The following is a 27,633-nucleotide window of genomic DNA, read 5'->3' on the forward strand; positions in this document are numbered from 1 at the left end:
TGTTTTGCTTGTGTGTCTGCTATGATTTTGTTCACGTGTGGTGGAAGTGTGTGACAGAAGTTWAGGATGAAAGAGTCTTCCTAGCTCTTAAGAGCACAGGACAGAGCACCCGCTGACTTGTCGCTGAAAATAGGCTGCTCCACTTCATGGGAACTGAGAGATGGGGAGAAATCGGCCTAAAGCTGTGTCGCTGCTGTCCCTTCTGGAAGTGTCATGGAAATGACATGTGCACTTCKTGGGGCTGCCCAGGGAGCAAAAATTAATAGTGAATTTTAGTGACTTTTTCCTTTTGAAGAGTGAGTGTTTAGTTCCCTCCGGTTTTCCTTTCTTTCAAGTGTTTGAGGCAAGTGAGCATTGCTCAATTACATCCAGGACAACACGAGTGCAACTGAGTGAAATGTACATCCCTGGTGACAGGGTTTGCAGGGGGGAGTGGGAAATGTAAAACAATAGCATGTTTTTGCAAAGGAACGAGTACTCCGTTTAGCTGTCACTACCTTCTCATTCTTAAAAGTCAATGCGATACCRAGTCATTGATCAGTGAGAAGGAAGCACACCCTGACACTTGCTTTTCTATATSGAGTGGGAAAGAAAACTTAATTTATCGGGCTGTCACTTTCCTCCCGCCCCCTTTGGTATCAGTGTAAAGACTGGCTGTGAAGAATWCTGTTTGCTGTTATTTCGCTATATAATCTTGGACAGGACATCTCATTTCATTCCCTGTAAAGCATCCTTTATAAGCAGGAACTCCATTTATTAAGTTTGTTGACATATATAGCTGGAAAGTGTTCTAATATTTAGCTAATAGCAATACATTGGTGAGGCTACATCTTAGAGGAGTCAAATTCTGTCTGTGGAAAACTACTTTTTGTCAATTAAATATCAGTAAGTGTTTGTATTAAAATTGTGTTTAAGTTCAGCTTTTCTCTTTGAAGTACTGAAATTGAGCTATATAATTTACATCTCTATTAAATGCTTAATACAAGGTCACTCGTTCTCAAATAAATAGGAAAGCAAATCCTATAACTTAATAGCTGGGAAGTTAAGGAGTAGCTGAAGTCAGACTGATGGTGGCTGAAGTGATCGACACAGTGCAGAAAAAGARCCATTTAACTGATATTTGGTGGATTATTGCAGCAGCAAGATTATAACTCAGCTATAAAGGTAACACAAGGCAAATATATCTTCTCTGTTTATATGCTTGATAACAAGGTTTTAAAGTTGGCCATTTGTTTGTTTTGTGTGTGTTTGTGTGTTTTGGATGTTCGGGGTTTGTCCTGCTCTTTGCTGTGGAACAATGGGCTAATTTGGGAGGGATTGAGAGTGATGAAAGGAGGCCCAGGTGAATCTTCTTTGTGTCTGTGGATCTGCAGRGCTATTATTTCCTTTCTTTAAAGAGATTACTTGTATCCTTTGTCTTGGTGCCACTCATAACAAACCCTGAGAGTGCAAGGACCACAGCAGATTGTAATTTCAATTTCAAAGCTTGCTGTGAATGGGTATATTCTCTCAATTGTTACTGGAGCCATTACCCCATTCTTACAGGAATTCTCTTGCTTATCTGTTAAAACATCTTTCTTTTTCTTTACCTTGGTTGTGTYTGTCAAGTGAGGAAGCACAGTGGTTACATTTTCCCTTCTGGTAGAAAGTTAATAATCCATCCCCACCTAGAGGAAGTTCTGTCTGAATGTTGGCAGGGCAGCTCTTCTGAGCTGCGCTAACAGGGTGTTTAATTGAAGTGCTGTTAGGRGTTTTGGTGAAATCGGAATAGATTTCTCATTAACTCCACTATGTTCTTTCATGCTTAGCTTTAGAAATGACAATGACTCTYGCGTTATGATTTTTCTCACGGGAATAAGCTGCTGGAGACCTGTTTTTTTTTTTACGGAGGACACTTTCATAGCAATATCTTTGATTTCTCACCTTTAGTCTTTATTCTTGGAAGCAAACTATACTCTGCACTGTAAATAAGCATTCTAAGATTTAAAGCTTTTCAAGCCCTCTGAGTTGGGGATGGAGTGAAATATGTTAAACGTGTCTTACACTGCTGCAAGCAGCATCCCGGAGCGATTGTGTTTTGAATCCTGAAAATTCRGATGGGTGTGGAACCGGTGATGAGTCAAGTTCTGTGTGTTTCCACCTGAAGAGTTGGAAAAAAGACTGTTAGTCTGCGTGATGGCCTTTCCAATCTGTGTGGCAGCTGATGGTTTGCCTTATTGTAGTGAAACATTTGCATTCTGTTTCCATTTGGCTGCGAAGTGTATCTGGTTTTCCCTTAAGTAGCCACGAATGGACTTTTGCAGCCGTTCTGCCTTCGTCTCACAAGTTCTTTTGGGCTCCATCACTTCTGCAGCAGTTGCCTCTATCATTAAGATTATTCTGCAGATTGTTTCAGAATGGCAAAGATTGAAAAGTGTGTTTGGCTATTAGAACTGCATTAACAGCCAGTTAACGGATTGTAGATGTGATCTGTAGAAATGTTAATAAAACCTTTTATATTACTCTAAACATTTACATGGTTTCCAAGTCGCAGCKGTTTGAAGTGCTTGTGTGTCTCTGTTACCCAAGATTTAAACTAAACTTTTAATGACCTAAAYTGGACATGTGTAACACCTGGCACTACAATATTTTGAAAACAGATTTTCAAGGGTAGGAAAGCACTTGAAAATAAAAGGTTCTTTCTTTTTCTTCGTGTAAGTGAGGTATGGTTATTTTGCTCTCTGGGAATGAGTGACTTGCATTAGCAAGTAACAGGAGCATTATGGTAAGAGGAGAAATACTGAGGGTATCTTGGGACCACTAATTCTTTGGTGAGAGATATGTAGTATTTTTGACTTTTATTCCTCTTCTGAGAAATGATAACATAGCAGAGCGACATCAAAAATAATCTTTATAAGCTGGTGTCAGAAGTAATTGACAATACTACCGTAACCTTGCCTTTTCCCTGTAGGAGAACTACTGAGTAAGTAAACTGCTTTGCAAATGTTGCTCTGGACTAGATGAAAGAAGGGTGGATGGAGTGGGAAAATGTGAAGAGACTGTCTAGCACAATTTTACASTTTTGTTTCTCTTATTTACCCACACTGAATTTACTCTTTTTATTGTAAGGCCTATGGTAATACATTACAGAAATGCAGTTGTTGCTATTCTTACTGCAGTGCATTCACATCCATGTCAGTCACTTCTCAGAATGAGTTAGGCCTCATGTCTACCTGGTGGTGAATTATTTTACCCTCTGTCCAGATTGAATAGATGAATGCATCTCTGACTTTCTCTTAGTTTCACCTTTCTTAAAACCTTTTTTTTTTCTTTCCATCCCTTCACCTCTATTCTGAAAGAGTGCAAAGTCTTTTTTGAACCAAAATAAAAATGGGAAATTTAGTAGGAAAAGAGAGGGGAAAGGAATTTTGCCAGGTGACAGATAGGAAAGCCAATGGGTGAGCAGGTTCTGTTTTTACAAGCAGCTCAGTTTAACAGCACAGTTCCCAAGATATAAACTAAACCACAAGCATAAAAGGACAGTGTACGGTTTTGTTTTGCTAGGCTGATTTATTAAGGAAGTGAAGCTTTTAATGCTACATCTGCCACTCTTTCTTCCCCTATTCTGTGTCTTTGAATTTGTTGGTCATTGCGCTTCTCATGATGATACGGGTTTGGGTGGAAGGGAGAGGGAAGGGCTGCCTAAATCAGTTATGTTATGAGACTCCAGGGAATTCAGGGACACAAACATTATGAATGGTCCAACTGCAGTAAAAACTGCTGTCACAGCCTCTGTGTATTTAGATGTCAAAGTCAATTGTCTTGAGATGCAGCAGTGCAGGAAAACAGGTTTCATTYGCTACTCGTAGAATGACTTCTTAGAAGGAAAAAGTATCCTCCATGTTGGAGCAAAAAGTTTCCCTTTCTCTAGTTCTGCTTTGATCTTGTTTGTGGAAGAGCATTCGAGAAAACTTTCTGCATGCAATTTATCTCCCTTTGAAGTTGCCGAGTACCTGAATTGTTAGAAATACCTGCTGTGAAATGACGCCTTTGAAAAACTAGGTTGTATCTTCAGGAGTTTATGGTTATTTTTTTAGATAGCCATGAGTGAGATGTGTAGTGAAGCAGAACAGGACAGGTGAGCACCTTTGAGGACCTGCACTTCAGTTAATCTGCTTTACCTACTCCTAACTACATAGTTGTTATGGAGAGTAAGAGCAAATAGATCTGTTTGATTAAATCTTGCCTCCAGATGTTCTTATTGTACTGCTAAATTACCTCCTGCATGCTCTCCTTAATTTTTAGAGCTCCTATAAAAGATTCTGCATTCTTCAAGGACAGAACAATTTCCAAGTGCAAGTACATTCACAACTGAAATGTTTGAAGGGTGTCAAATTTTGTTATTCCAGGCAAAATCTTTATCTAAAACTCTGAATTCTGCTGTCTGCAGAATGACTCATGCAAGGAAAGTGTCCTTAAATTGCAGATTGTAAATGAGTGATCATGTTGTGTAAGAAGAGATCCTAGGGAAAAAGTTAGCTAGCTGCAGCCAGTTGAAGTTCAGACTGGTGTGAAAGGGGGTGACTTTATCCTTCACACTTCTCTTTGATTACAGCTTGCTGGTTCTTATGTAAGCATTAATATTCCTGCTGAGAGTTGAAATGTATCAACAGGAACATATCTCCCCACCTCCCAGCCCATTTTATTAAAGATAGTTCAGTTTCCTCAAGTTACTTCACTTGCATAAGGCTCCTGCTGGTCCAAAGGAGTTGGCAGCATCAGCAGATGTAGATGGGGRAAAAAAAATTACTTTCAGACTTGGTCCAGACTTACTTTTCTAGAACTCTGATGTTAAACGACAGCACYATTAAACTGGTGCAATTTCTGTTTTACAGGGTGAAATCCCTGAGTCATGCTGTAAGTTGCAAAACTGTCTTTGTCATCAGTGTGGCCTGTATCTGATCCAAGAAATAATTTTCTTTATTGACATCAGTGCAATTGAGTGTGAGATTTTGCACCTGCAAATCATCTTTTTATAACTCAACATGTGAATGTTAATAAAATTAAACTTTTGGAAAAACATTRGTGATTATGATTTTTGTCTGATTTGTTTTGATTTTATAAAATGTAGTCTTTATTTAAGTTATTTTAACCATGGTGCTCTGAAAAACTATTTTAATATGATTTATTCTCTCTGTCTGTATTAAAAYTTTAAAATGCCATTATACCTTATAATAGAAAGATATTTTGAATTTCTAAGGAATAAATCTTTTTGTAAATCTTGTTTTGAATGTAGAAGCATAAGCCATGAAATCATAATGAATGCCTCCTAAGCTAAGCAATCTGCACTGAAAAGTGCTTTTTGAAAGGAGAGCAGTCTTTTTGAAACTTATAATTTAAAAAAAAATGTATTTTAATGTTTTTTGGCTCCTTAATACTTGCTAAATGAAATAATTTAGGCTGGAAAAGACCCTTAAAATCACAGTCCAGCCAGTTTCCTAACACTACCACTTTCACCAGTAACCATTTTAGTGTTTTTTAAAGGTTTTTATAGAGAAGAAATTAACTCTGATTAGTTATTACCTCTTGCCTTTTGCACACATTAGGGTAACTTTGAATTAATTTCTGTGTGACTTGAAAAYGTGCTTTAGAAAGCACCTGCACACGTCTGAAAACACTTCCACTGACTCACAGCCCACTACAGACTTTGAAACTCCTTCCATGGAGTTATTCTCACTGTTTTCTGTAGCCAGAAAAACCAATGCAGAAACTGCTAATACATACATCTTACATACCTTATTTTTTGTCTCTTATAGTTACCCTGTTTTCTCATGTTTTGAGTTAGGCCTTCATTGTAGAACCTTTAGAAGGTGAGGTGGAGATATGGGCACCTTTTCCTCACTGAGGATGGAAACTTCCTTGAGTTGCCACAACATAAAACAAACTTTTCCCTTCTTGATTGCTCTCCTTTAGGTTTACAGCCTTCCCTATTTTATCAATGCACTGGAACTGTGAGTGCCAGAAATAAATGCTTCTGGTAATGGTTGTACTGGTGAAATGTAGATGCAGAGTAACTTYTTGAGACCCTGCTGTTCACCTGCAGCCAGAGCTTCCCAACTTYGCACTGTGCTGGCAGCTCAGACCATGATTTTTTACCTCAAAATCCTATTGGAGTTGCTGCCATCCTCAGTAGCAAGGCCCTGCTTTTCTGAAGCCAGTCTGTGAACTAAGCAYATCCTCCCGTTTGGAGTGATATGTAATTGTGGGGCTACAAACATCTATGGGTTTGGGAGGGAACTCTCCTGTTTTAAAAACACTCTTCTTTCCCCCCAAGCAGTAGGTAATTAACAATGTACAGTTCCTCTGTGTGAACCTGGAGCCATCCATAGGAGAGAATCCAAATGCAAGTTTGGCAAGAGACTCGTGGGTTCTGGAGTCTGGTTTGTTTGCAGGCTAAGCAGTTTGTTACTTAGGCAAAGAAGTGTGGGAACAGATGGCTGATGACCCTGCCAGCCCTTCAAACAGCATCAAAGGCTGGTTGCCATTGCTCTGGGTGTGTAAAAAGCTCAGTTATATCAAAGCATGCTTAGTTCTATCCATAAATGATACCTAAATGGCTGTGCAGGTTATAGCATTTAATGCTTACTATATTTTAAATTGGCAAATAAATGGTCTTGCACTGTGTTTCTCTTAGTTCCTTTAATCAAAGGGAAGGCCTGTTTATCATATTTTGGAAGGCATTACCATAGCTCATGTAATCTTTTTAACATGAGTACAAGTAGTTTTTGAGAGCTCAGTCTATCACACTGCACTAGAAATTGATTTAATTGTATCAAAATGTAGGCAGAAAAGGTGGGAGGTAATATGAGATACTACAGGAAGACCCTTGGGATATTCTTACACATCYTAACAAATGCTGGTGAAAAAAGACCTTATTTTGAAACATTACTACACAGACAACAAAAATGCATTTAAAAACTCCTGCAGTACTGAAGAATAATTATCTGTCAGTGACTATGAAATTTGTTATTAGCTGTATAGCCTAGGCTTGGAAAACATGSTACAAAGTTCATGTAGGGAGAAATAAATGATGATGATGATGATACCTGAAAACATGAACACTCCAGTGAATTGCAGCTGCTAACAATAATAAAAGAAAGCTATAAGCAAAGTAGATGTTTTCATGGAAGGTGGGTGAGCAGTGGGAATTTTCAAATCAGTTTTATAGGCTGTCCTTTAAAATCCTAAAAACCTAATGAGTGGACAAAGAGTGGCATTGATTTCAGAGTTCCATGAGAACCAAGACCCTATTGAGAAATGATGGAAATAAGCTCAACACAGTTTGTTACTTGGTKTTCATTCCCAAGGTGCAAGAACTGCATTTGGCTTTGAAGTTTCCTCCAGAGAGAAAACCCTCAAGTTTTTAGACCTTTAAAAATAATTTTTCCACCAGCTATAGAATATTCCAGAGTAAACATCTTAAACTCCCTGTTAATGCAACAGCATTAAAAAAAAAATAAAAAAAATTCCACTGCACAGTCTCTCCCAGAATTTAAAGTTTATGTTACTTACCTGTAAGAAATGGATTCTAAGATCTKTTTGAATCAGTATTTTTATATTTCTTTGCTAAGAATGGAAATGGGCTGCTGCTCTCTCTGATGGCAAAATATCTGCTCTGTTCATGGTAGTGATGTTTAAAAACAAGCTAGCTGCAGAGTATTTCCAAGTTTTAAGCAGCACATATCTGATAACCTTGAATTGGGTAGGGAGTTTTGAATCCAGGATATTCTAGGATTACCTGGCAACAGGACAAGTACTGAATTACTTAAAGATTGGATGCAGGMGCATAAAATGATCACACTCAATGTCTACATTTTCTTATGGATTTCTTCCATAATTTATGTGCTTCAGTGTTTCATCTGCAAAAAGGAAATAACACTTCCTGTAGGTTTAAAGACTTGAGGTGACCCATGAGGCACAGCTAATAAGCTAGATAAAATTTTAGAGATTGCATTTCTTCCTAGAATGTGATAAATATTAGGACATGAAGTACTGTTGTGTAGAACTATGCTGTGTATCTCAAAGAGATGAGTAAAATCACTGCCTCATTAGATCATATGAAACAAAAACCTTGCTGTCTGTATTATTGCAGAATAATACACTTTTATTATAGACTCATTGGAAAAAAATGTGCATTGACTGTGACTGATAAGGTTTTGTTTCAGAAGTAAAAACCCCACAGACCTAACCCCCAGCCTTGGATTAAATCTTCCAAACAAAATATTGTGAAATGCTGCAGCACTTAATGGGTATTTTGAAGAGTTACTGCAGGAATACAGTTTTCTATGTTAGTCATTACATTCCTAAGCAGTATCAAAGAATCATACATTCCTAATTTGTAGGTTGATGGCATTAATGTTATTACAGAGTTGTGAATCTGAGCTCAGTCTTTAAATGTAGCTTTTTGTTATCGGCATCCACTTTTTTGCATAGATCTATGTTTGTTTCCATGTGTTTGAGTTTTCAGCTAGTTCTCTGTTATCTTGAAGGCCGATAACTTGCCTTCTATAAAAAAAGATTCATGTTGAGTATGTCATGTAACTGTTGGGATGCAGGAGCTGGGACTGCAGAACAAACAGCAATGTCTCAAAAAAACCTGATTTTTGCTATGTCTGTTACCAGTTGTGGCAGTCAAATGTAAGCAGCAGTGATTTTGGTCAAAAGCCTGGGAGGAGAGCTGGGGTTAGTAATCTCTTTAAATGTTCTGGTGAGCTTTGCAGAAACTTTGTTCAAGGTGTAAGTAAACCACGAGACACTGGAACAGGAAGACAAATGGGTTTCATTGATTGCCACCCACAATCCTAGGACAAAGACAAATTAGTCAGAAAAGTATCTTTCTAGTCATGCTGCAGWTTAAAATACTTTCCTTCTTGTAATGGATAGAAGTGACTAAAATATGGTGAGCTTGATTTCCTTCTTAATTAATCTCAGCTTTCAAAACTCAAGAAAACTTGGATACATTCCGACTTCTATGAAGGAATACTTGGGTAATTTCAGCTCTATTAGGAAAACTGAAATGCTGATTAATCTAACTGTAGGATAATTTGCACACTGAATTGTTCTTTTTTTTTTTTCTTTTTAATCTATAGATTAAGAGTGGGTATTTGTAAAAGTATGTATTTCTCACAAGGAAAATCCAAACAAACACAGACTAGCCTTCAATCATATTTGTGTGTACAAGCCCAGTCAGTGAAGATGTTTTGGAGGACTCTTACTGATCAAATATGTATGTGGTAGATTCAGGGTGTCCCAAAGCAGGTGTGGGGAGAGGGAAATGAAYTGTGAATGTTTCATAGGAAGTGTCACAGAGCTGCTGTACCAAAACTCTGTGCTTCTGTGAGTAAGTAAGTACTTTTCTTCTTTTTGATCGTTTTAAACAGACCAGAAGTAATGAGGAGCTGGTTGAGTTGATGTCAAACTACAAGATAGCATATTATGCAAATTCAGGAGGTATACGTGCTCTGGTCATKTAGTTTAAATGACAGGATGCCTTTATTTTGTGTGTGTTTCTGGTTTTAATCACTCTTGTTGACTTCTCTCTTCTTTGCAAGTTACATTCTTCTTGGTAGGACGTAATTGCCTTATAGTTAAGATTATTGTAGTTTAAAAGATCATGTCATTGCTTCTGCAAAAAAGTGGAAAATGCCTGGGAGCTGGCAGACTGTAACTCTGAAGGGAATTATGAGCTGAAATTAGCAGGTTGTGTGTGGGGCTGCTGCAGTGCAGAAAAAGCTGCATGTTCTGGTCAGCACACACTGGTTCTTTTTGTGTGTGTGCTCAACAGCATAAGCTGGTGATAYTGCTCAAGGCATCTGTGTACTTGATTTCAGTGGTAACTTGGGTTATAGGCTGCACAAATCTGACCTACTTCTTGCTATGGACCTYAAAGATCATCTCATTCCAACCCCACTGCCATGGGCAGGGCCAACTTCCCCTGGACCGGGTTACTCAGAGCCCCATCCAGCCTKGTCTTTTGTGCATTTGGGSATGGGGAGTCCAAAATKTCTCTCGGCAACAATTGTCACTGCTTAAGACTATCAGAAAGGTTTTTGTTTCCCCTAATGTTGACTTGTACTAAGTCTGGATTTGCCTGTGTAGCTCTTCAGTGTTTTGTGTGTACGTGTGTAATTTTTGACTCTTAAATTATTCAGTCGAGCAGTGAAAATGGCAGAGCTGTGTGTATGTGCATGTCTGCAGATCAGAAATACTGTGTATTTGCTCTTCTAATTAATCATGTTGAGGTTTTGGGAGGGGGAAATAGACTTCTTCAGAAAGTGATTTTCAGGAGCTGTGTGGATAATGAGCTCAGTTCAGAGGTTCCACGTACATAGAGAAGTATTTGCTTGAGGCACAATTTGAAAGAAACCCTCTCTAAGGAGGTCACTCTGTGCAAACTAAGGAGCATTGTAGAAACAGGTGAAATTTGAGGATGTCCACAAAATAAGATTTGGGGCTTCTAATTGGTTCAGGATGGGAAACATCTCTTGCTTTTGTAGAGAGGTTGACTTTTATAAAGGTATACACCAGCATGGACCAGAATGACACTGGCAATCAGTGTTTGTGATATTTTGTGCCATATGCTTTTGGAGTTTGTGTGGCTGGATACAATCAGTCCTTTTCAGAGAGGTTTTTAAATGATATAAATAAGAAGTAAGTTGATGAAATAATMTTTTCACCTAATGAACTGTTGGGTACAGTATTTTTCCTTCTTGTACTTTTAGAATCAAGTTGTTAAGGTGCTGTCTCCTTCTAAGAATGTCTTTATATTGCAAACAGTTCTCTGAATTAATTTAATTACATTAGTATGTCTAATTACTGAGTAATTTTTTCCCCCTTCTATCTGCTTTTAGTTAGGATCATGGTTTCAAATATTTTGCTTGAGTTATAGATGTCCAAGGGAATGTTCTCCTTAAGCATGTTTTATCCATGTGAAGAAAGGGAAATGCTAGCTTTTGTTCAAGTAGAATTCCCTATCCTCTCTTAAAATATTTTTAGCTTATCCTTGTCAGAGGATACTTGAGACAAATAAGAAGAGATGCTATTATGAACTCTCTGGGATCCTTACTGTCTTCAGATGCAGAAGAGAAATCAGAATCTTACTGTGGAATGGGCACTTCAAAAGCAAAACAATAATTGGACTATAGTGTGTGACTACTATTTTGGAGTAGTTGGGTTTTGAATTTATGCAAAAGAACACAGAGAAAAATGTTCAGGGTGATTTTTTTTTTTTTTTTCTGTAGAGTAATATGCTGAGGGGTAGGAGGAAGAAATGGAGTAAGTGTGGGGTTTTTTTGTACAACTAGTAAAGAATCTGTCTGTAGCTGTTTAAGCCTGTTTCTGTTGCTTCATTGAACTAATGCAAAATCTTATTAATTCTCTTTCTGTTTTCAATAAAACCCCCAGTGTCTGCATTACTCAGTAGTGGTGTATTTGTCAGGAATGTCTGAAGTTATGGGTGTCGTGGGAGATAGCAATTTCTCAACTAATATTTTCTGTTATTGGTACTAGACATACTTGATGCTGTGGGAATCGAGCGACAGTCTTTTGTAAGTGTTCAAAAATGTTATCAAAGTGAATTTATTTTCTGATTTCGGAGCATATCTGAAGCAGAATTCTGCTGCTTGTGTTGTGTGGACTGAATTTGCATGATTGTATGAGTAGAAAGGCCTTTGTGTCCAATAATTTGGCAAGTGCATCTGACCAACAACTATCAGCAGTTAAAGCATGAAATCAGGAAATTTTCAATTTTAACTAGAGGGCCATTTTTGGTTGAAATATATCGTCACTGAACATCTTCCAAGGATTTCAAGTTTGTCTGCATTGTGGGGAAAAACAACAGCAGCAAATSAAACAGAAATCAAACAGGTAGAAAAGTAATGTTTATGAAGACCAGTAGATTTCATCACCTTTTCTTTTTCATATATAAAKTTATGCTTTGAATTCTGCTCTCTGTATTGTCCAGCTGCCATCTTTAGCAGAAGGGCCTACTCCAAGGGTTCTTGTTCTGTTTGGAAGAATTCCATTGAGGGGAGTTTCTTCTTTGCAAGAGACCTGTGACTTTGYACCAGCCAGCCTTTCAGAGTGATGGATTTTCCCCATCTGTGCCTCAGAAGAAGCTGCAGTTTATTTTATTCTGGACCAAAAGCCTCAGGCAGGGCTTTTAATGTGCTGGTTGTGTTTTGTTCCCATATAGAACTGTGTTATTSTATGAGCATCACACATGTGATGCTCACTTGTGAGTCTGCATTAAATTCTGTGGCAAAATAATGATCATCAAATTGATTTTTTTTGGAAGCCTCAGAAGTGAGTATTTAGTGATTGTCCCTATTTAAAAACTGCAGTGTGATGGTGAGTTTGAGAATTTAATTTCTATGAAAAATGCTCTAGAGGTTTTCTTACTGCCTTTACAATAAATTATAAGCTCTCTTTTCCTATATCTTTTTACTGCTCTATAAATCAGCAGAGAGGTTATGAATTTGTTTCATATTGCTGTGTTGCACGTTTGTTGATGAAACAGCTTATTAGATCATAAATAGATGTAATTGCATAATCTAATGGAAGAGGGGAGGTGGATTGAGGAAGGGGAGGAAACATAAATAGCAACAGGAATTAACAGATAGAAGACAAAGTTTTGTTGCTAAGCTATAAAAGCAATTGAGCACTTATAAAATGCAGAACCAAATAGATATTTTGTTTTCATTTTAATCGAGATAATAATTGTGAATGATAATTTATATACAAGGGAAAATTATATAAATGACAGAAGACTTGGTAGCATWCTTCATAGCATAGCTAAAACTTTATTGATCTTTAAATTCTTTTTGYGTCTCAGCTGCTGCAGTTTTGTGTTTTGAGCTGTCTCCTCCCTAGTGTTTGTATGTGCAGAAATAAAAGGCTTTGCTTTATGATTTAGATTTCTATGAATCTCTTGTGAATCTCATGTAAGGAYCCCTGCTCACCTCAGTTCTCTCCTAAATGGGAGGAAAAGGAACTGTGCAGCCCCACATGAGCTCTATTTTAATTTCAGTTCCTCAAAATTTAGGAGACTGGCAGTAATCTTTCGATTACTTCTAACCTCTAATCCTGGAGCTACAAATTGTGTGTGTGTGTGCTGTATTTTTTTTAAAATGAATGGAGTTCTGTGCTGCTGAAGGATTGCAAGGATAAATCACCACCTTGCTGATGATGGTCTTTCACCACCAGTGCAGTTATTTGCACAAAATAATATATTTAATAAATGGCTGAGCTTTTATTAGTAAGTTTACATAAAATTACTTAAATTATTAATAAGATGAAATAACTAGGATTTGTAAAATAAGTTTCTAAYTTACAATGCTCCAGTTCTCATTGAAGTTCTGATAGTCTTTTTTAAATTTCTTCTTCAGATGAACATTGCAGTTATCTGAAACTGCTAAAACATTACAACCCTGAGCAATGGGGTAAAGAGGTAACTGGGCCTTGTGGAGGAGGGGGAAGGGAGTTCTAATTAAGCAAAGAAAAAAAAAAAAAGAGGAAAATTACCAACACTGATGGTAAAATTTAAATACTAGAGCTGTGAAATTCGAATGAACATAAATGTTTAAGTTTAGTTCATGATTTCTGTTATGGTTCGACATTTCTAGGACATTATTTGGCCTTGCATTAGAAATTGCAAATAGCCATTATTGTTGTATTTCTTGTTAGATAAATGAAAATTATTGARTCTTGTGGTCTGTTAATTTATAGTTGTCTTTTCTAGAGTATTGTAATTTTCTGTTATCTAAATGTGAGTCTTTAAAATTAGTATGAGCTTTTGCCTCAACTTCTGAATTTTATTTTTAACATGAAACTTACTGATGATGCTCCTRAAGTATSTTTTTTATTCTTTTTTCTTTCTTCCCTTTTCAAGTGCTTTGATTTTTTTTTCCAAGGACTTGCCTGCCTCCTCAACATTCAGGCAAATTGGGATTAATTAAGAAGGCGGGCAAGTTGGGATTAATTAAAAAGGCATGYTTGTAAAGCAGTAGGGATTTGTAGGAGTTAAAGGTGAAGTCTTGCATATAAAAGCAAAATATTTCTAAGCCAGATAGGGCTGTATATATGTATGAGTGTGTGTATCTACTTTCACATCCATGTATGTATATAATAATATACTTGAAAATGGAATTTTCTAGAGTCTACATGAAAGTATCTGTTCMATGCTGTTGGTTCTTTCACATGAAGCAGCTACAGGATTACTTCAAACCTTCCCTTATCTGGCATTAGGGCCTGTAATCACTGTGCTGCTGAATGGCAGTGGGAATGAGGAGGAGGAAGAGTTTAATCTTCTCCTTATGGGCTCATATTTTAATATAAAACCMCTGCCAGAGCATTCCTGTGAGCTGAGCTCCCAGATTGCCCATCAGGATCTCTGAGGAGTTAGCTGGGTTGATTCATATGTCTGTGGAGACATCCAGCTTCATCCAACCAATTACACCCTCCTTTGAATGCCTGGAAGTGCTGAGCAGTTCACAAGCTGCAATGTGGAAAAAAAAGTCAGGTACATGTAAAGAATAGCTGCCTGCAGGACTGGACAGCATTTTGTGTTGCAATTTAGTCTTGAATACTGCTTTTACCCGACTTCTGTCTACAAGTTACCATCATCTTCATTTCCCTCCAGATTTTTTGTCTGATGTTACCACACAGAGTGATTGAAATTGCTGGCTGGTGACATCTCTGYAGCGGGTTCATCTCTTTCCTATTTTTTCCTTTCTGTTCATCAACTCTTGAAGGATTACTACCCTAGACCATGTACACTATTTGAGAGGCAAAGGCATCAGTTGTTTGCAGGGCTCTAAGTACAAACATCATATAATGCTTCTGTTTTTTTTAATGATCGTGTTCAGAGCAATTCTTGGCTACCTCTATGTGGCTACCTCTATATGGTTCCCTATTATTATACTCCGGGATATTTTTATATGGGGGATATTTTGTGTTTGGAAAAAAATAAAGGACAAAATACCAGCACAAACTTCTACAGTCACTTCAGGCAGGATAATTTGGAACTTGAGCACGTATCCCTCAGAAACCTGCCTTTGCATACATGATTTAAAGAAAAGAATATTTATTAAATTCCTTATGCTATATCCCCAAACTCTGTGGAGCAAAATAGCAGTATTGTGTAAGTAAATATGCCATAAACATATTCAAGCTACTTGAATCTCACATTTGGGAATTGAAATGGGYTGCCCAKGGAGGTCGTGGAGTCATCATCCCTGGAGGTGCTTAAGGATGTGGCATTCATTGCCATGGTCTGGTTGCCACAGTGTGTTTGTCATTAGCTGGACCTGATGATCTCAGGGGTCTTTTCCAGCCTCATTAATTCTGGGATTCTGTGATTTCTGACTGCCTGAATTCAGGCTGTGACTCTGAATTTGTTCACGCAATCTCCTTTATTACATAGATTTTTGTGTGCTCAGCCACTTAGCCGGAAGAGCTGTTTTCCCCCCCTTTGCTTTTCTTTTTGTCCTCTTTTTTATGGACAGAGAGTGTCATATTTTTATTCAGACTTCATTATGCTAGGATAAGCAAGTATCTTCTTACTAGGCTCTTATTTCTTGTAGTCATTCAAATAGCATTCTCTGTGCCAGTTTAATCTTCCCTCTTCTGTTTCCTGGATATGGCTTTGCCTGGCTCCTGTGCAGTGCTTCTGTTCCTGCCTGCCTGCTTCTGGAAATCCCACATCTGGATCACTGCCTGATCTCTGGAAATCCCACACTRTAGGATCATTTCTCTTTTTCTGGAAGTGTTCCATTGGTGACATAGAGTTATTCTGCTGCTGGTTTAATTATCTCCCTTCTCCAATGGACTGGTTAAAATTATTCCTCTCACCTCTAAGTGCATGACTTTACAGATGAAATTACTAAATTTCCYCTCTCTTCTTAGTGCACCATTAACATCACCTAGTTCTTTGCATGTGATATATTAATCTCTAATAATGGGAACAATTTAATGCCATCAGTAAATTAAAGGAGCACATTTGTGCCGTCATTGTTTGGTGTATTTTTAAGCCAGTTTTTGACTGCCTTCACTATCCAATGTTAATCCCCATATAGGGTTAATTTTTTTTTTTTTATGCTCAATCTGTTGGTCCTATTTCTATCCAACTCGCTACTTCCATTSTGGTTCTCATATTAACTTGGTTTCCAACTTTAATTGCACAGCTTATTATTGAGCCYTCTTGTAATGGTAATTTTCTTTATAGTTGCTTTATCAAAGATAGTGCACGATAATAATAAATTTATGATGCATTTTATTCTTCTTTCCCTTCACATCCATATTTTTAGATTAAACTGTGAATATAGAATAATGAAAAGCTAGACTAATAGGTTCTATTAATTCTCTCCTCTTTTGCATTAAATTTAGGTACAATATTTGCTAGGAWATGACAAATGCTATAATTTAATATGTTTAATAAAGTGCYTRCTGCTTAACTTGCAAGTTAATGTATTGGTTCTTTTGTTTCTAGGGCTCTTGTGTAGAGATTCTTGTCTCTGTTCTGGTAGGACAATCAGTTCTTTGAATTTTTTACTACTAAGAGTGTGATATTATCCAATTCAATACACTTTGTTCTATGAGCTGTCTTACTTTTGCAAGGGAATACTTTACATCATCATCYTGAGTCAAAATCACTGAACATTTTCTTTTTTTTGTGCTGTCTTTAATTTCTGTTGCCTCACTCTTCCTGATGTTTTTGCCATTTGTTTGACAAGTTTGTACTCATAGAAGCAAATAGTCTAACAAATTTCTTTAACTGAGAACACTATTTAAAAAAATATTTGGACCTGAACTCATAGCTCTAGTATTAGTCGTGTACATTACAGCYCAGATGTTTTTGTTTTTTAGTTTATTGCTTTGTGTATACATTTCTTAAAAAAAAACAGAGTGGGACTAGAACAGGAAGTAATACTGACCAATTTACAGATTATAATCACATTATCTTAGATGGTTTTATAAAATGTAATTAGACATTAAGTAATTTATGGCTTGTTTAGAATTTTTGGTCATTTTAACCTTGCTTGGAGTTTGGGCAGTATGGTAATTTTGACTTGAATTTCAACCTCARAGCAATTTTCATGTTGACTTAAAGGTGAATAGCAGAAGATTCATCCACGTTTCTTCATAAATTTTCACTATGTAGAAAATAAACTTAATTCTGCTGAATACTACTAGAATGCACGTGTTCCATATTGCTTTCCTATTTGCTTTCTGTCAATTWTCTTAATTATTAATTACATAAATGAAACTATGAAATCCTTYAATTTATATGAATACTGGCTGTCACTCAGAGAGCACGTTCTAACTGGCAATAACAAAGAAATAATATCTACTTATAGCAAGTTTATGATCCCGTGGCATGTATTTTGCAAAGTAGTTTGTAAAGATGAATTRTTTCTGTGCTTGTCTAGTTATTGAAGGTAACAATTTAATCAGTGACTGATCTTCATCTCAAATTATATCTGGAGTGATAATGAGTATGTACAGCTGCTGTGGCTTTTCTATTGTGTCCATATGGATACTCCAATTGACACTAGTACATCATGCATGTATGTAACAGTCTTCTATCTTCTCTATTCTTTCTTCCCTGCAGAAAAAAAAAAGCAGTCACTGATGAAAAATTTAAATGGAAATATCAAARACTTTAGGATCCATACATCCTGGTTTAAGATGTGCTAGTTGTTAGTCTTGGTACTCAGAGTAATTGTTCAATTTGCCCAATATGAAAACCTTTGRTGCTCTTCTATGCTCCAGTAATGGTTTTATTGTTAAATACTTAACACACCTGGTACATCTGATTGAGCATCTCTGGGTGGTATGGTGTCAAAATAAATGTTTTTCCTGTAATTGTATGGCTGAAGAAAGATTTATAATGAATTATAAGACTTTCAGCAAATCCTTCCCTGAGCACCAGTAATGTTAATACAGGAGGTATTAAATCCTATATGTATCCAACTGTACTGTTCACAGGTACCTGATTTTCATGAACATGCCTCTCTTGAAAATATGAGTGAAACAAAAATAAACTTGCATAATCCTTCCATACCTCAGGCTTTTTTTAATGATGAATTAAAGGGTTTTTCAAGAGAGGTTCTTCTGTGTTTACTCACAAGTAATTTAAAAAACCAAACAAACCAATATGCTCCATAATCCAAAGAAAATGGAAGTTTTAATGTCAATATGCAGCTGAAGTGCTAACTAATTTATCACTTCTTTTGTGTTTTTCTGTTGTTTTCAATCTTTATTTCTTGTCAAAAGCAAAGAGATACAACTTACTGCAGAAAGAACCCTTCATCCTCACTAGTAAGGAGAAAATAAATCAGCTTCGGAGAGTTTTTAAAATTTGCTGTTGATGTATTTTCCATGCTTATTAACTGTGATGTTCAAATTAGTGAGTTAGTAGTATTTTGTGGCTTTTTTTTTTTGAGAGACTGAGTAAACTGTCATTTTGAGCTGTGAGTAGCAGGCAGCTTTCTGGATGATGATGACTTGTGTGTGCAGTTCACCAACAATGGCACTATGAGTCCTAATGTCAGTCATTCTGATATCTTYATGTCATTTTTAAAGGAGAAAACCCCAAATAATACAGCAAAGACTAGGATATTATGTTGTTATGTTGTTTGGCTCTTTGTGWAAGTTGACCACTCCTAGTGGATGCWTGAGCCAGGGAAGAGCTATTCCTGATAAGTGTGAAATAAATACAGCAGCTGGGCAGCCACTGGAACCTTAAAATTTTGAGCTGTGACAACTTTTTGTGAAACAGCTGGATTAGTTCTCATCAAATGTCTGTTGATAAAGTGTCCCTCTATGATCGATTTATTGAAATATTAGCAGGAATGTCCATCTTTTTCCTGAGATGAGAGGATTGGGCTGACTGTRTCTCGTTGCTTTATTTATGGAGAGTGACTTCCTGTTCTGGATCCTTTTGGGGCCCATTTGCCTAATTATATAATTATTTTTTCCATTTGCAACATACTTCCCGTCCAGAATTCCCTGTTGGAAACACCAGTGTTGTGTAGAGAATGCACATTTTCCTTCTTAAATGATGCCACATTAACTTGGGATCAACAGCTCTTGCAGAGTGATCTGTGACATTACCTGCATGTCACAGCCCTAAACAGGTATTGCTTGAAGATTTCTGTAACTTCATTATAGAGTTAAATTCATTTTGTAAGTGTTTTAGTCTTAACATTTTTAAAGAAGGCTTTGTTTTTGAAATGAGAAAGGCAAATGCAGACATATGGTTGCATGAGTCAACAGATACTAGATGATGTAGCTGGCACCTCTTTCCATGTTGATCCCTGCAGATCCTGGAGATGGGAACTTGTTGGCCTCTGTCTGTACAACAGGGGTGCAACTGGAACATTCAGTGTTGACCTAAATTGTAGCATTCATCTTCTACTAAAATAGGCTTTTTATTCAATCTATCCTTGATGTTACTGCTCTTTGAAAAGAAGTCTCCTTCAGGGTGGTTATTTTTTTTCGTTTGGTTATTCTGTCTTCACTGTTGTGTTGTTTCCTTGATTGTTTTTTCTCTCTTGACCTTGCTGGTTCTTTCTTGACTTGAAACTCTCAACTACTGTAACCGCTCTTCAGTATCTAGTTGTTTTATTTTCCTTACCAAGGGGTGGAAGAACCTTTCAAATAAGTACTCTATCCTTTTTAGCTGTCATTCTCAACTTGATTGCTTGTCTGAAACTGTCTCTTGCTGCTGATATTAAAATACATTCTTCCAAMTCAGCCTGTTTGATTTCTTTAGATAATCTTGTTCATTCACCTCCTGAGGTAATCAGTTATTTTTGAAAGSCTCTGAGACCCTAAAGGCCCAACAATTTGCTAGGACATATAACATTTCTTGAAACTCTCTTACATGTCATTAAGATGGAGTCTTAGCATACTGTTTTCCCTGTAAATTAATCAAACTCTTGCACCTTTAATTCTAAAAATTTTTTTTTTATTGTCGTACTCTTATGAGTACATCGTTCAAGATGCAAAAATCTGCATGTATGCATAGGAAAAAAGAGTTTTTTGGATACTGTTTAAAAAAGCCTTCAAGAGGCATCCTTTGTGGTGAATGCTCAGGAGATGGCTCCCTGATGAGTGATGCCATGCCTCACCCACTGACTCAGTTCTTGTATAACTTTTATTTGCAAATCAATGAGTACAATACAGCTCTATTCAACCTTATCATAAGAGACATAGCTRTGCCTTCTGGTCTTGTCTATCACCAGGGACTGCTAAAAACTGTTAAATTCTTTTTATGCAGACAMTTATGCAAGGTAACCTTAGACCTAACAATATGTAGCCATCCTATTTTCTGATAGAATAGCAGGTGGCTACTCAGAGCTTCCATATGACTTATTCATATGTCCCAGTATTTGCTTGTGTCRAGCCATTAAAGAGGGTTCTTTCCTGTTTTGAAGCAGGTGGATGTCACTGACCTCATTTGGGATGTTGCCTTATCTGGTGTGCACAGCAAATGTATCAGTCTTTTATGCATTGTGATACTGAGGAAATCCAGAAAGAGATGAGTAGCACAGATCTGAATGGCTGTGCAAAATAACAAAAAAAAACCAGTGGAAAAAGTGGAAAAATGTGGGAAACTACTGATCTATAGAAATTGCTTGGAAAGCTTACCAAAGACATGTTTCCTCCCCTCCCCAGGCATATAYTGTCTGCTTAAATTTACTTCCGAAGACTGATGCTTTCTCTCTTAAATATCTTTATTTGCAATTTAGCTACCCACTTAAGAGACAAGCCATTCAGCCTAACTTTCTCCAGTTTTCCCAGTTGTTACCTAAAGGATCCTTCTTCACTCTCTTGGTATGTGCAAGTTAGTTATGTGTTTATGTTACTCTTCTCTAATGAGTGGTAAAAACACTAATGAGTAGAATATTCAGAACTACAGCTTGAAAGTGTTGAAAGCCTTCCAGCAGGTTTCTGAAGCTGAGCTTTGCTCTGTCTTGCCTATAAGACCCAGTCCTCTATCCCTGTTATATACAACAGGCAACTCTTGCAGATTTACACCAAAGCTACTTAGACAAGTACTATGTCCATTTTTAAGCTTAGTAAAATTTTTAGATCACTTCAAGTTTTTGTGATAGTACAGGTTGTGTATTGAATTTCAAGAGATATGAGTAAATATCCCTTAAAGCTCACTTAACAACTGAGAGCTTTTTAAAGCAGCCCTGTCAGTTTAAATTCCCTAAAAGTATAATATGTAAAATTATATACATGTGCTCTATAATCCTATCTTTAGTAAATGGATTTGCAGCGTAAGAACTTCTATGAATTGGAACACTCAGATCCTTAGGCTTATTCAAGAAAAAGCATTTTAAAATGTAAAGGGATTAAAAAATTGTATTCCTAGTGATTTTGTAAGCAAAGATTTAGCTCATTTTCTAACGAAATGCAAAAGCCGACATTAGGCTGCAATTCCCAGTCTCAAGATGAAGACGCCATCTGAGTCTTGTACATTCAGATAACTTTTAGACTTGGTGTTTAAAATGTATCTGTTTTATTAAGATCGATATATAAGGGTGAGAAAACTTTTTTCTCTTAAAGCAAAGAATGAAGTTTCYTAATTGTCTAGTTTGAGATGGTGTAAAATATATAGTTCTCTTCTCTTTAGAATTTCTGCCATTTTTTTTTCTTTCTGAGAGCATTCATCCATTAGAGTTGTGTTTTAGTTTTTTGCAGTTTTAAATAAAAYCTTACTTTGGAGATGATTGAAAAAGCTCCTTGTCTCTTTTGAGACTGGTGATAACCTTCAGCTTCTTTACTGAAAAACAAGCCATCCTAGAATTAGTTTGAATTTTGCTTTAACTGTAATAGGTTCCAGTTTAATGACCTACTAAGAGTCTTGTGCACAATGCTGTCCTCAGAGAGCTGAGGTCAGGAGTGATTGAAGCTCAGATTAATGAGTTAAGAGCACCTTCTGGTGACTAATCAAAGGCCAAAAAAATATGTTTGTTGTGACTGTGGCGGGAATGTTTAGAGCTGCATCTAGAAGTATATCCTGAAAACAGATTTGATTCATTTTACAGCTGAATATAGTAGAATATTAGCCTTTCTGCTCATGACACTTCCCCCCCCCTCCCCCAGCTCTTAATCTCTTCTGGTTTTAAGCATTGCTGAACAGATGCTTATGCAGGATAAGATCTAACAAACGAGTAGCAACAACCAGAAACTGTTAGAAATTGAGATTCTACTGTGGTCTTAGGTAATGCAGATTTTTCCTGAAACAGGAGGGAATGTTCTTCTCTCCATAACTTCACTTGCACTTGTTTTTATTACTAACATCTTTGATTCTGCCAAGACCTTGGTCTAGAAATAGTCACATGTTGAAAGAAGACTGTTTATATATTAGACTGTTTATATATTGCAAAAGTGTTGAAAGCCTTTAAGGTCAACTGAAAGTTTAAGGAAATTTGTTTCCTTTCCTGTGACTTGTTGCTGGTATTAAGCTATTAATGCTACAGGAATTTATMTTTGAAAACATTTTCTTTACAAGAGAAATTATTTTTGCTTCGATAAGCATAGAATCAGTTTTGATCATCTAACATTGATTCAATGAGAACTTAGGAGTCACAAGTTATCTGAGACAGTGACACAAATATCAACTTCTAGCCCACAAACTGAGAACAGAATAAAAGCCATAAAAAGACTTCTGTTATTGTGAGTGGATTCTTTTGATCTTATTCTAAACCACTTTTGAAATTCTTGATGAATACTGCTTTGAGACCATGTCAATAACTCAGAGCCTTTCAAGGAATATTTGATGAGTTCTGTCCAATAAGAATTAAGAATTTATTGCAGTTTGTGTGGTTTGATAGGATTTAGAAGGAGAATTGGTTTTGTTAGTTTTTCTATGTACTCAYTTATTTTTACCTGTAGTGAAACTTTCTGAAAGGCAAAACCAAGTGTCCAAAATATTTKAAAATAAATTGTCTTTGCTCACAAYTAAAAATAAACAAGCAAAAATGTTTGTTGTGATTGAATTGATAATGATATAGAAGATGCTGCTCGTGTCGTTTGGAACAGTGGACTGGAAATGGACTCAAGAAACGATCTAGTAGAGCAGATAAGGTCATGTGGGCAAGGAAAGTACATTTTATTTAAACAGGATTACTTTTAATTGGCATCCTTGCAATAATCTTCCTTCAGCTGAATAATGTCCTTTCAGATGTCTGTCTCTYCTATATTGAAACCAGTGCACTTCTTTCTGAATTTGCTGTGTATTCCAGTTTTGTTTAAGCCAATCAAAGTAAGCAGTAATTACTCTATATTTGTTGTATCTTTCAAAGGCCTTTTGGTAAGAATTCCACCATTGGAAATTTATTTTGACTATTGGATGGCTTGTTGAGTGAGGTAACCAGAGCCATCTAGGTTTCTGGTTTGATACATTCCAAAAAAACCCAACTAAATTGTAGTTAAAGCAGTGAAATGCTGACAGGAATACTTGACAGCATRTTTGTAAACTGGCACATTAAATACCAGAAGTATCTATTTGAATGCTTCTGTATCAGTCTGTAGTTGCCAAGAGCTGGGAAGGCTTGTCCCACAGCATGGCCGTGGAGGATGYGCTCCTTCGGCGTATTATTCATGAAATCTGAGAATCATGAAACCCACCCTTCTCATTCTCCCTGACCGAAATTGAAACAATTCCCTGCTCTAGTGTATTTTGCTACCTGAATCGTCACTTTTTCTCTAAGCCTTAGGGTCACTGCTTTTTCCTGACCCTCTTCCAGAGTGATTGCTTGCCTTCTCGTTTCTTTTCCTCTACTTGTTTTCCAAGAGCCTAATTTACTGTCTTTAGAATTCAGTGTATGGCTTCTGGAATCCTGCTGGCTTTTGAGCACTAAGCTSTGTACCAGTAGCTCCTCTGTGTGTTCAGCTGCAATTTCTGTCAATGCTGCCTGGATGAAGAGTGGGTCCTTRTTTCCAATCCATTCTGCTTTGTGTTTGAACTGAGTGGGAATAGATCAGTAGCAGCTTTGAGAACTTCCCATAACAGGAGTTGGATCATCAGCCTGTAAGAGCCTGTTATCCTGGGAGCAATCATAAGAATTCCTGCTCATCAGTGATGATCCTACACTTTCTGTAGCCTCTCACTGGCTGTGTGTGTGTCCCACATACTTTGCTCTATCCCTGGAAGGGTGGCATGAACAGCCCCATGAGGGTTCTGGTGTTGCAGGTGTGTGTTTTGCTGCTGTACTATTTTAAACTGGGGCATTCCAAGAAATGTTCCCCTCACCTGTATTCTCTTGGGGAGGGGAACAGTCACCRTGATAAATTTTCATATGTTCTCTTTCCCCTTCATAAATTTAGCTAAAATTGCTAAAAAACTTTTGTTTTGTCATCTTCCACTTGATTTCAGTATTCTTTTAAWTCTGGTTTTGCATTTAAATACAGAACAAATAACAGGCCCCCAGAAATACCCAAACCAAAAAACCCACCCATGCAAACAAAAACACGCCCAAACCCCTCTACCAATATATGAAATGACTGATTCTGTGAAACTTTCAGCTGTCTTAGTTAACACTCAAAATATCACAGCCTTTCTTATGCCTCTTCATCCACTTCTAGAGGGAGGGTTGGAAGTTGCTGACAGTGTTATGACTTACCATAAATTATAAAGTCAAACAGAAAATATGAGTGAAATGACACCTGCYATATGAGTGAAGTGTTCTGAAATGATGCTATTTTATTACTTGTAAGAATCTTTCATATCCCCAAACAAGAATGCTTTGTAATACCATGGAGACATGAATGGCTTTATTGCATTTCTTTACACAAAACAGAGGAATGTGCTTTGTATTTAAGGCAAATGTGTAATGTCCTGATAATTGCTACAGCCAGAGAAGTTGGAAGTAARTGATTATCTATATAATTATCTGAAAGACAGTACTTGAAATCTACTCAGTAGCCAGCCCTTTGAATTTATTAATCAATTAAGTTTTTAAAAGAACAGTTATCTCTTCTTATCTCAACATTTGTACTGAGGTTGTGTTCAGAGAYTGGGGACCTCTTATGAAGCTGCATATGCACTGATGGGAAGGGGAAGAGAGGAAGAAGATGTTACTGTGGGTTTTAAAAATAATTTTAAAAAATTTTGAAAACCAAACAGATAATAAATAATCTAAAATAAAAATAGTTCTGCTGTTGTGGTCTTTTGTTGTGATGCTAAGAGATATTGATAGGTTTTTTTTCCCTTTGGAAAGTGTGCATATGTCAAGTTTTACTGCATTTGTATAATTCCAAAACTAATAAAGCTGTTGGGTGCTGATACTTGCAGCCTTCTCGTATGAAGTAGTTTCCTGCCATGAGAATTCTGTCCTTAACTCACATGAAATCTGWTGGTTAGATATTAATCACTCTAAATGACTGAAAGGCAGAAATAGGTGCTTCTTGGTGAGCATAGAAACATGATTTAAATAGTCAAGGGGAAATTTAGGAGTTGGTGACACACTGGATTTAGAGCATTTGCCTGTTACCTCAGGAAGCTTAAGTTAAAACCCTGAACTAGGTCACAAGTGAAAATGAGATTTATGGTGATGTACAGTGAAAAATTGGCACAGTGCATTACCTTGTTGCCAAGTRCCTCAGCCTTCCTTGACTATATGCTTTTTGCTCCACATTTTAAGATACTTAGCATGCTTGATTAATTATAGGCCTTATAAAATATGTATATATGGCTCAGTTTATATAAATATAAACATACATATCTTCTAAGTATATACACAAATGCATAAAAAAATCATAGATGACTTTATCCTTCACTCACATTAATCCTGTGATTAGGTCAAAACCTGTTGCCAATCTTACTTTAATGTAGAAACTACTGAGATTGAATTCTATTTAAAGGTAAGGGAAGTAGGTGGAGCAAGAGAACCCCCTTAGCTAAACTGTGAGCATCTGAGTCTACTGAAAAGACATAGAAAAGCTGACAAATGCCTGGTGAGGATGCCCTCTACAAGGGCATTTGCAGGGTGTGCAGAGATGCAGTCAGGAAAGCAGAAGCTCAGCTTGAATTGAAATGGGCCAGAGGTATAAAAAACTACAACAAGCRTGTTGTTCAGATATGTAAACAAGCAGAAAGAGAACACAACATTGCCTGTTGTTAAACAAAAGAGGTGAATTAGTCACCAACAATGTGGAAASACAGAGGTTCTCAACATTTGGTTCACATCTCTCTTTGCTGGCGCTGTTGGGCCCCAGGCCTTGGGAGCAAAAATCAAATTTGATGCAAACACACAGTCACTGTCAGTGAAGGAATTGGTTTGGGAACTATGACAGAATTTTGACCCCTAAAAATCAGTGGGCCCTGACAAAATCTACCTGAGGGTGTTCAGTGAGTTGGCTCATGTTTTGAGGCGACTCTCCATAATCTTTGAGAAGTTGTGGRGATCAAGAGATGTTCCCGAAAACTGAAGAAAGCTGATGACAACTCCCTCTACAAAGAGGGCTTAAAGGAGGGTCCAGGAAATTATAGGCCCATCAGTCTGACTTTTGTCTCTGAGAAAGTCATGGAATGAGTTGTCCTGGAGGGTATCACAAGTCAGATGAAGCACATGAGTGGGAAAAGTCTGCAGACATTCACCAAGGGCACAATGTGTTTGACACACCAGATTGCTTCCTACAACAAAGTAACCAACTCATTGATGTGGGATGAACCATTGTCTACCTGAATTTCTCCAAGGCTTTTGATATGGTTTCCTGTTGGGGTTAAGAAAAGCCTTACAGAAKGAGCTTCTGTTGGATCCTGTTTGCCCCTGCTGAATGTCACAATTTGGGAAAGGATCAAGGTGCAGGGTGTGTGACCAGTGAGCAGCCTGTCAATCATGATGTATGATTGACATGGCCTTGCCTTGTGTGTCAGGCTGTGATTGGTTAAACAGAGCCATAGACCCCGCCTACCCAGAGATGTGATTGGATAAGAAGGTTCATGGGCGGTGACCCTGCCAAGCAAACAGCCAATGGGTGCTCAGCCTGGGAAAATTGAAAGTATAAAGAGGCACAGCTKTGTGACAATTAAGGGTTGCTTTGAACCAGCTGGAAGAAGTTTGTGTCCTTCGTCTCTCTGCTTTACAGTTTCCCACACCATCCTGGTACAGGAATGGATGTGTTGGGGTCCAGATAAGGGATCCATCCAGTGAGTGGGGAACTGTCTGACCGGTCAGGTGTAAACAGCTCCTGTCAAGAGTGGGATCCTCCAGRGATCAATRTTGGGCCCTACAAGMAGTGATCTGGAAGATGAGGTGAGGTATACCCTAACAGACCTTAGAGCTGTTAACAAAATAATGCTAGAATATACACTTAACTATGTTGCTTTTGGAAATGAGGGGCTGCCTCGTGGAAAATAAAGCCTAAAAAAAAGAGCTKTTACTATTAAAGTAACCTAAACTATAACTTTTTGTTTGTTTGTTTTCAACGTGAGTAATAACACGAGGGTAATGTGTTACTCTGAGTGATCTTAAAGTAACATAAGGGTGATCTTGAAGTAATATAATCTATGAAGGTTCAGAACTTTTCTACATGAGATAGTAACTGTTAATGTGGTAGGAAAAAGTAACAGGA

At 37.2% G+C, this 27,633-nt stretch overlaps 1 protein-coding gene across 3 annotated transcripts in view; it reads left to right on the plus strand.

Moving 5' to 3' along the window:
* The window catches only part of ATRNL1 (attractin like 1), a 415,015-nt gene that overhangs the window by 1,113 nt on the left and 386,269 nt on the right, over positions 1–27,633 (plus strand). The window lies entirely within an intron of this gene.

Source organism: Malurus melanocephalus, unplaced genomic scaffold (genome assembly GCF_030028575.1).
Source record: "Malurus melanocephalus ecotype Western Australia unplaced genomic scaffold, MMel_1.1 scaffold_122, whole genome shotgun sequence".
Classification (NCBI taxonomy): Eukaryota; Metazoa; Chordata; class Aves; order Passeriformes; family Maluridae; genus Malurus; species Malurus melanocephalus.